The sequence below is a fragment of the Tachyglossus aculeatus genome, chromosome 18, assembly GCF_015852505.1.
Source record: "Tachyglossus aculeatus isolate mTacAcu1 chromosome 18, mTacAcu1.pri, whole genome shotgun sequence".
Lineage (NCBI taxonomy): Eukaryota > Metazoa > Chordata > Mammalia > Monotremata > Tachyglossidae > Tachyglossus > Tachyglossus aculeatus.
Genome location: NC_052083.1, coordinates 21,440,875 through 21,451,179, shown reverse-complemented (window position 1 = coordinate 21,451,179; position 10,305 = coordinate 21,440,875). Strand labels below are relative to the sequence as shown.

Here is a 10,305-nt window from a genome sequence, read left to right as displayed (position 1 = left end):
ATATCTCTCTGCAGAGGGAGCCGAGTTATTTCAAAAAATCTCTTGACAAGTAATATTTGAAGAACAGCCAGAGCTAGTTTTTTAGGGGTTTTATTGCTCACTGCAAAATATACTTTATATGAATGTCTGTTTCTCTGGAGACAAGGTAGATTCTGGATGTTTTCTTGAATTGGCCATCCTCTAGGACTGGTACAGACCTTCTGAGGCTCAGACTTGGAACATCTCGCTGAAAGTTTAATTTCAGTCATGAATGCCAGGAGTGCCACAGCTAGTGCCCAATAGGAATATGGCTGAATGACTGAACTCCAGAACAATGACCATTATCTTCTAGGCCATAATTTTGAGGACAAAATTCATAGAAATTTCTTTATTCTGTAATAGTTCTACTTGATTCTACTGTCTCGCCCTCTAGAACGTAAGGTCTTAGTGAGCAGGAAATGTGTCTATTATACTCTCCTAAGTTATTTGTACAGGACTTTGCATATGGTAAGTGCTCAATAAATAAGATTTATTGATTCTTTGTCATCTCTTTTCATATAAGTTCTCTAGGGACATTAGAGATATGGGTTGCTTCATTCAGGTGTCAACAAGAGAAAGGAAGGGACAAGATGGGACTATTTTTCAATGGTATTTGCTAAGCACTTACTATGTGTCAAGCACTGTTCTAAGTGCTGATATAGATACAAATCAATCAGGTCTGTTCCTGTCTCAAATGAGGCCCACAGTCTAAGTAGGAGGGAGAACAGGTATTGAATCCCAATTTTACAATTGAGCTACCTGAGGTACAGGGAAATGAAGTGACTTCCCCAAAGTCACCTAGCAGAAAAGTGGTGTCAGGATTAGAACCCAGGTCCTCTGACTCCCAGACCTGTGCTTTTTCCACTACATCACACTGTTCCTTGTTATCATACTGTCACAGCATGCCACTTCTAGTTACAAGTGAGTAAGGACTGAGTCTAGCTGAGAAAGGAGTTGATTATTCAAGAACATTTATTCAGCACCTTAAATGATACCATGAGGACCAGTCTCTCTAGGATGTAAGCTCGCTGTGAGCAGGAAACATGTACGTTATATAATAATAATGATGATATTTGTTAAGTGCTTTCTATGTGTCAAGCATTGTTTCCATCTGTATGCCTATTAAGGGCTTAGGACAGTACTCTGCACACAGTAAGCACTCAATAAATACGATTGAGTGAATGAATCTGTACTCTCCCAAGCACTTCATTCAGTGTTCTCACACAGTAAGAGCTCAAAAACTACAACTGATTGATTGCCTGACCAAGCTTTTCTCTCTATTGGGAAGGGATGAAGAGGGATTGTGAGTGGGTTCCAGCATCATAAATGCAGGATTTATCTACTGATGCATAGAGTAAAAACTTGGAGACTTAGAGTTGAGACGAGTATGGTGCTTTGAGACTTAGTAAGTCCATTCCAGGAAAACATTTTCCAACACCGCAGTCATAATAAGCAGATTTAGGAGCTCAGAAGACCAATCCATATAAGAATTTAGACTACTGCATTTAATTTAACTGCTGAACCCAAACAAGACGGTGTGAGTGAAACAGGGAATACTTCTCAAACTCTTCCTTTTTCTAAGTTGATCTCACCTTTTCATGCCTTTCCTTGGCCTTACAGTCCAAGATTGTCTTACCACTGATGAGGCTGCATCCATGAGTGTGGTATTAAGATAGACTCTCTCTTGCACACTTTGTCCATGAAAATAGTGTCCCTTTTCTAGTTAATTGCCATTCAGCTGAGCCTTCCTAAGACATCATTGAGGTGCATAAGCTCCTTGTGGGCAGGGAATGTGTCTACCAACTCTGTTATATTCTAATAATAACTATAATGGTGGTAATGTGTCAAGCACCGTACTAAGTACTAGTGTAGACATGAGATAATAATAATAATGATGATGATAATAATAGTAATTCTGGTATTTGTTAAGTGATTGCTGTGTGCCAGGCACTGTACTAAACACTGACCAGGTCCCACATGGGCCTCACAGTCTAAGTAGGAGGGAGAACCGGTAGTGAATCCCCATTTTGCAGATGAGGGAACTGAAACCCAGGAAGTTAAGTGACTTGCCCAAGGTCACAAAGCAGGCAAGTGGCAGAGTTGGGATTTAGAGCCCAGGTCCTCTGACTCCCATGCCCGTGGTCTTTCCACTAGATCATGCTGCTTCTCTCCCATATACTCACCCAATTACTTAGTCTAGCTCTCTGCACACAGGAAACAATAAATATCATTGATTAATTGTTAGAAAGGGGATAGTGTGGTCTACCACCAGCAGGCCATGCTCCTGTAGGTAGAAGTGCCTTGTGAGCAGGCATCACATCTACTAGCTCTATTGTATTGTACTTTCACAATCACTTAATACAGTCTCCACACCTAGTAAGTGCTAATTAATACTTTTTGATTAACTAACGCTCCTCAGTTTCTTATGAATCCACACTCTTTGGCCCACTCCACCTATCCCCATTTATTGACCCCTACTGTGTGATAGCAGGTAGGACATAGAGCCAGATGATCTTCCTTTAGGAGAACGTAGGCCTGGTTAGAGTTCCAGAATCATCAGAAAAGTGCAAAAGGTGCATTCACTTGGGAGCTTGGGGATGAGTTTAAGTGGTGAGAGTCAGGTAGGAGTTGATTCTCCAGTTTTTTTATCATTCTTGTTTGTACATTTTTCTTCTACTTTCAGTTAGAGTACTTTGATTTGTCATCTCAAAACTCCCCTAAGTGGGAGAGAATGTTCAGAGAAACTGCAGAAATCAGCAATGCTCTCAGCAGTTGTCCTCTGGGAAACTGGGTGCAATTTTGCAAATAGCATGAAGGAACCTCAAAATACTAACAGGTTGAACTGCTTTTTTTTAAACCTCTCCAACCCAACCCACCCACTGCAATCCCACCTGGACTCGATGCACAGCAAAAAAACCTCTATTTTAAATTATCCTGAAGTAAGGTAGCTTAGTGGAAAGAGCATGGGCTTGGGAGTCAGAGGATATGGGTTCTAATGCCAGCTCTGTCACTTGTCTGCTGTGTGACCTTGGGCAAATCACTTAACTTCTCTGTGCCTCAGTTACCTCATCGGTAAAATGGGGAATAAGGCTGTGAGCCTCATGTGGGACAAACTGATTACCTTGTCTCTACCCCAGTGTCTAGAACAGTGCTTGGCACATAGTAAGTACTTAACAAATATCATTAAAAAAGGCATGAAATTCCTTTCTGTGCAACATTTCGGGCAGTACATTATTATATTATCCCTTTAGGTAGAGATACCCGCCACTGATTATAGCCAGACACAAATGGTCTAATAGGCAGCTCGGACAAGGCACTGTGAATAATGCTACCGTTTGGGGGGCTTTGGGTGTGGTTTTTGTGTTTGGGTTTTTTTTTGGTAAATTAGAGTAGACAGTAGTGTTCATCCAGGAAACAGACCCCAAATTCTAGCAGCAGGTGGGTTGAGAAGTAGCATGGCATAGTGGATAGAGTATCTCCACTGGTTCCTTCCCCTCTTCCTTCAAACAAGCCCATGTCTCTCCCATCCTGAAAAAACCCTCTCTTGACCCCACCTCACCTTCTAATTATCACCCCATCTCCCACCTACCATTCCTTTCCAAACTCCTTGAACGAGTCGTCTACACGCACTGCCACGAATTCCTCAAAACCAACTCTCTCCTCGACCCCCTCCAGTCTGGCTTCTGTCCCCTACATTCCACGGAAACTGCCCTCTCAAAGGTCACCAATGACGTCCTTCTTGCCAAATCCAACGGCTCATACTCTATCCTAATCCTCCTCGACCTCTCAGCTGCCTTCGACACTGTGGACCAACCCCTTCTCCTCAACACGCTATCTGACCTTGGCTTCACAGACTCCGTCCTCTCCTGGTTCTCCTCTTATCTCTCTGATCGTTCGTTCTCAGTCTCTTTTGCAGGCTCCTCCTCCCCCTCCCATCCCCTTACTGTGGGGGTTCTTCAAGGTTCAGTTCTTGGTCCCCTTCTGTTCTCGATCTACACTCACTCCCTTGGTGACCTCATTCGCTCCATCAGCTTCAACTATCATCTCTATGCTGATGACACCCAAATCTACGTCTCTGCTCCTGCTCTCTCCCCCTCCCTCCAGGCTCGCATCTCCTCCTGCCTTCAGGACATCTCCATCTGGATGTCTGCCCGCCACCTAAAACTCAACATGTCCAAGACTGAACTCCTTGTCTTCCCTCCCTAACCCAGCCCTCTCCCTGACTTTCCCATCACTGTTGACGGCACTACCATCCTTCCCATCTCACATGCCCGCAACCTTGGTGTCATCTTTGACTCCGCTCTCTCGTTCACCCCACATATCCAAGCCGTCACCAAAACCTGCCGGTCTCAGCTCCACAGCATTGCCAAGATCCGCCCTTTCCTCTCCATCCAAACCGCTACCCTGCTCGTTCAAGCTCTCATCCTATCCCATCTGGACTACTGTATCAGCCTCCTCTCTGATCTCCCATCCTCTTGTCTCTCCCCACTTCAATCCACACTTCACGCCGCTGCCGGGATTGTCTTTGTCTAGAAACGCTCTGGGCATGTTACTCCCCTCCTCAAAAATCTCCAGTGGCTACCAATCAACCTACGCATCAGGCAGAAACTCCTCACCCTCGGCTTCAAAGCTCTCCATCACCTCGCCTGCTCCTACCTCACCTCCTTTCTCTCCTTCTACAGCCCACCCCGCACCCTCTGCTCCTCTGCCGCTAATCCCCTCACCGTGCCTCGTTCTCACCTGTCCCGCCGTCGACCCCCGGCCCACGTCATCCCCCTGGCCTGGAATGCGCTCCCCCCCCCACATCTGCCAAGCTAGTTCTCTTCCTTCCTTCAAGGCCCCACTGAGAGCTCACCTCCTCCAGGAGGCCTTCCCAGACTGAGCCCCCTCCTTCCTCTCTCCCATCCCCCCGCTTTACCTTCTTCCCTTCCCCACAGCACCTGTATATATGTATATATGTTTGTACATATTTATTACTCCATTTATTTATTTATTTTACTTGTACATATCTATTTTACTTATTTTATTTTGTTAATATGTTTTGTTCTTTGTCTCCCCCCTCTAGACTGTGAGCCCACTGTTGGTTAGGGACCATCTCTATATGTTGCCAACTTGTATTTCCCAAGCGCTTAGTACAGTGCTCTGCACACAGTAAGTGCTCAATAAATACGATTGATTGATTGATTGAGTGTGGGCCTGGGAGTCAGCAGGTACTGGTTTCTAATCCCAGCTCTGCTACTTTTCTGCTGTGTGACCTTGGGCAAGTCACTTCACTTCTCTGTGCCTCAATTTCTTCCTCAGTAATATGGGGATTAAGACTGTGAGCCCCATGAGGGACATAGACTGCATCCAACCCAATTTACTTATATCCACTCCAGCGCTCAGTATAGTGCCTGGCACACAGTAAGTACTTAGCAAATGCCAGAATTATTATTCTTATTACTGTTCCCTGTAGAAAGCTAAGAATGCACACTACACGCTGCTGGAAGAAGACAGGAAAAAAGCACCTAAAATCTGGAGAAGTTTCTAAATAAGGATAGGGAATACACAATTAAAGTTTCTGGCCACGAACACCAATGGCCACATTTCTCTTGATCAATTTTCTATTAGAAAGTCAGCTACTTCTCTCATTTGTGTGAACTTGAGCTTCATTTTGGACCATTTACCTTGTGGCTTTTCATTTTTCTTCTCCATAGTTTCCTCATGGCATTTTTCACCTCTGCATTTCTCAGAGTGTAGATTAGGGGGTTTAGCATGGGGGCTACCATGGCATAAAACACAGCTACGGTTTTATCTACAGGCAAAGTGGTCATGGGTCTCATATACACAAATATACAGGGAATAAAGAATAAGACAACAACAGCGATGTGGGAGATGCAGGTGGAGAGGGTTCTGCATCTCCTTTCCAAATTGTGAGTTTTTAGGGAGTGTAAGATTACGACATAGGAAAGAGTCAATAGGATGAAATTGAACAGGCAGATCACCCCACTTTTGGCCACTACAAAGAGACCGAGCGTTCGGGTGTCACTGCAGGTGAGTTTCAGCAAAGGGTACAGATCACACGTGAAGTGAGCGATCACACTGGGGCCACAAAATGGTAATCTCACCGTGAAAAGAATCTGGATAGTTGCATGAAGAACCACCATCCCACCATCCCACCATCCAAACGACCCCCACCAGCAGCCTGCATAACCGCCTGTTGATGATGGTCGGGTAGTGCAGAGGCTTAAGAATGGCCACGTAGCGATCATAGGCCATCACTGTGAGGAGAATGATCTCAGCACCTCCAAAGATGTGTTCCGCATAGACCTGGGTCATGCACCCTTCAAAGGAGATGGTGTTCTTCTCTTGGATGAAGTCTGCAATCAGTTTGGGGGCTGAGGAAGAAGAATAAATCATATCTATGAAGGACAAATGAGAAAGAAAAAAGTACATGGGAGAACCAAGAGTCTTGCTGCTGGTTATGGTTGTCATGATCATCAAGTTGCCAATCGTAGTAATGCTGTAGATGGCTAAAAACACAACACAATATTATTTTCTGCATCCCCGGATTCTGTGTAAGTCCCAAAAGAATGAATTCTGTCAAATTGTTTCCGTTCTCCATTCAGTCTAGGGGGGTGGTGAGCACACGAATGAGAGTCACTTTTCCTGCCAAGGAAACACAAAGATAATGAACATCTTCACTACTGACATCTCAAATTTATATGAACTACTTGTCCATGGAGTATTAGATCAGTCTGTCCTGTTGTACTCTAGCTCAAATAATAATAATACTAATAATGGCATTTATTAAGTGCTTACTATGTGCAAAGCACTGCTTTAAGCACTGGGGAGGATACAAGGTGAACAGGTTGTCCCATGGGGGGCTCACAGTCTTCATCCCCATTTTACAGATGAGGGAACTGAGGCTCAGGGAAGTTAAGTGACTCACCCAAAGTCACATAGCTGACAAGTGGCAGAGTCAGGATTTGAACCCATTGCCTCTGACTCCAAAGCCTGTGTTCGTTCCATTGAGCCACGCTGCTTCTCAAATGCTCCATTAGTAGCTAATCGAGGGAGCCAAAACTGCCTCTGACCCCCGGTGGGCACTCCTTTCATCAAAAAGCAATAATGATAATTGTTTAATAGGGTTTAAGAACTGTTCTAAGCCCTAGGGGAGATACAAGATAATCAGGACAGACAAAGTCCTTTATCCCACACAGCATTCACAATTTAAGTCAGAGAGAGAACAGGTATTTACAAATGGGGTAACTGAGGCACAGAAAAGTTAAGTGACTTGCCCAAGGTCACACAGCAGGTACGAGGCAGAGCTGGAATTTAGAAGCCAGGTCCTCTGATTCCCAAGCCGGTGCTCTTCCAACGCTTAGAACTGTGCCTGGCACATAATAAGTGCTTAACGAATACCGTAATTATTATTATTATTATTTACACTAGGCCATGCTGCCCCTCAGTGTATGCTAATCTTGCTCGATGAGCCTCATGTGGGACAAGGACTGTGTCCAACACTATTACCTTGTTTCTACCCCAGCTCTTAGAACAGTGCACATAATAGGCACTTTACAAATACCATTATTATTTTTGTTATTATTATCCATGCGCCAAATGCATGAAACAAGACTGCAGTTTGATCAAGTCTCAACCAAAATCTCTTCAAATGAAGGTAAGTTCCTCGTGGACTGGGAAAATGTCTACCAACTCTGTTATTGAGAAGCAGCATGGCTCAGTGGAAGAAGCCCGGGCTTAGGGGTCAGAGGTCATGGGTTCTAATCCCATCTCTTCCACTTGTCTGCTGTGTGACCTTGGGCAAGTCACTTAACTTCTCTGTGCCTCAATTCCCTCATCTGTTAAACGGGGGTTAAGACTTTGAGCCCCATGTGGGACAACCTGATTAACTTGCATCTACCCAAGTGCTTAGAACAGAGCTTGGCACATAGTAAGCACTTAACAAATACCATCATCATTATTACTTTTATTACTCTCCCAAGCACTTAGTCCAGTGCTTTGCACACAGTAAGTGTTCCTTGAATATTATTGAAGGGTCGTGAGCAGATGAGGTTCCCACCAGATCCAGTACTGGCTGCTAAGTTTGTAGAACAAGTAGAGCAGTCAGATAGGGCAGACGCCAAATTCTCAACCATTCATTCATTCATTCAATCAATCAATCGTATTTATTGAGCTCTTTCTGTGTGCAGAGAACTATATTAAGAGCTTGGGAAGCATAATTCAGCAACAGAGACAATCCCCGCCCACAATGGGCTCACAGTCTAGAAGATGTTTACTGTGTGCTAAGCACTGCAATAAGCCCTGGTATAGTCAAAAGATAATAATGATAATCATTAGTATGGTATGTGTTAAGTGCTTACTATGTACCAAGCACTGATCTAAATGCTGGGGTAGATACAAGTTAATCAGGTTGTACACGGTCCTTGTCCCACATGGGGCTCACACTCTTACCCCATTTTACAGATGTTGTAACTGAGGCACGGAGAAAATAAGTGGCTTACCAAAGGTCACATAGCAAACAAGTGGCACAGCCAGAATTAGAACCCAGGCCCTCTGACTCCCAGGCCTGTACTCTCTCCACTAGACCCTGGTGTGTCATCATCCTTTCTTCAAACCTACCCAAAGTTACCTAGCCCACCAACTTTCCCGACACTGTAGATGGCACTACCATTCTTCCCGTCTCACAAACCCACAACCTTGGTGTCATTCTTGACTCTGCTCTGTCATTCACCCCACACATCCAATCCGTCAACAAAACCTGCCGGTCTCACTTCCACAACAATGCCAAGATTGGCCCTTTCCTCTCCATCCAAACCGCTACTTTGTTGGTTCAATCTCTCATCCTCTCCCGACTGGATTACTGTATCAGCCTCCTTTCTGATCCCCTGTCCTCCTGTCTCTCCCCTCTTCAGTCTATACTTCATTCTGCTGCTCGGATTATCTTTCTACAGAAATGCTCTGTGCATGTCACGTCCCTCTTAAAAAATCTCCAGTGGTTGCCTATCAACCTTTGCATGAAGCAAAAACTCCTCACTATTGGCTTCAAGGTTCTCCATCTCCTTGCCCCCTCCTACCTCACCTCTTTTCTCTCCTTCTATAGCCCAGCCTGCACACTCTGCTCCTCTGCCACTAACCTACTCACTATATCTCATTCTCACCTGTCCTGCCTTCGACCCCTGGCCCACGTCCTACCTCTGACCTGGAATGCCTTCCCTCCACACAACTGCCAAACTAGCTCTCTTCCTGTTTTCAAAGCCCTACTGAGAGCTCACCTCCTTCACGAGGCCTTCCCAGACTGAGCCCACCACGTATCCTCTTCTCCTCCTCCCCTCCCCATAATCCCCACTCCCTCCCTCTGCCCTACCCTCTTCCCCTCCCCACAGAACTTGTGTATATTTATATATATTTATTACTCAATTAATTTTATTAATGATGTGTATACATAATTCTATTTATTTGAATGGTATTGAAACCTGTCTGCTTGTTCTGCTTTTCTGTCTGTCTCCCTCTTCTAGACTGTGAGCCCATTTCGGGGTAGGGACTGTCTCTATATGTTGCCGAATTGTACTTTCCAAGCACTTAGTACAGTGTTGTGCACACAGTAAGCATTCAATAAATATGATTGAATAAATTAATATGGCAAAGCGGATAGAGCCCAAGCCTGGGAGTCAGAATGTCTTGGGTTCTAATCCCAGTTCCTCCACTTGCCTGCTGTGTGGCCTTGGGAAAGTCACTTAGCTTCTCTGTGCCTCAGTTACCTCATCTATAAAATGGGGATTGAGCCTGTGAACCCGACATGGGGTGGGGCTGGGTCCAACTCAATTTGCTGGTATCCACTCCAGTGCCTGGCACATTGCAAGTGCATTGTTATGATTATTATTATTATTATTATTATTATTATCATTATTATTATTATCATCATCATTATTATTATCATTATTCTCATTATAATTATCTAGGGACCAAGGAAAGAGTATCATCATGGGTTAAGTCTGCAGACTCACTGATGCCCTCCATTTTAAAGTAGATGCAAGATCACCAGGTGTCAACGGTCAGCCCACCAGTGAACCACGTTGCACCTTCTTCCCAAGCAATTTACCTTTGCTGACCTACCAGGTCGTTTGGGGACAAAGGGAGAAAACGATACAAAATACTTGGCCACAGATTATGGCAAAGGTCTTCAAATAAAACCAGCTGTTTTTGGGGTCGGATCACAATGAGAATTACTCGGTTTATTTAAACATAGCTACGTATTTATCAGGTTGCTCAAAATGGCTGAAAGAT

At 44.5% G+C, this 10,305-nt stretch overlaps 1 pseudogene; it reads right to left on the bottom strand.

Annotated features, from left to right (window-relative positions):
• Positions 1-240: 240 nt before the first annotated feature.
• LOC119940041 lies at positions 241-6,622 on the bottom strand (annotated as a pseudogene).
• Positions 6,623-10,305: the final 3,683 nt, after the last annotated feature.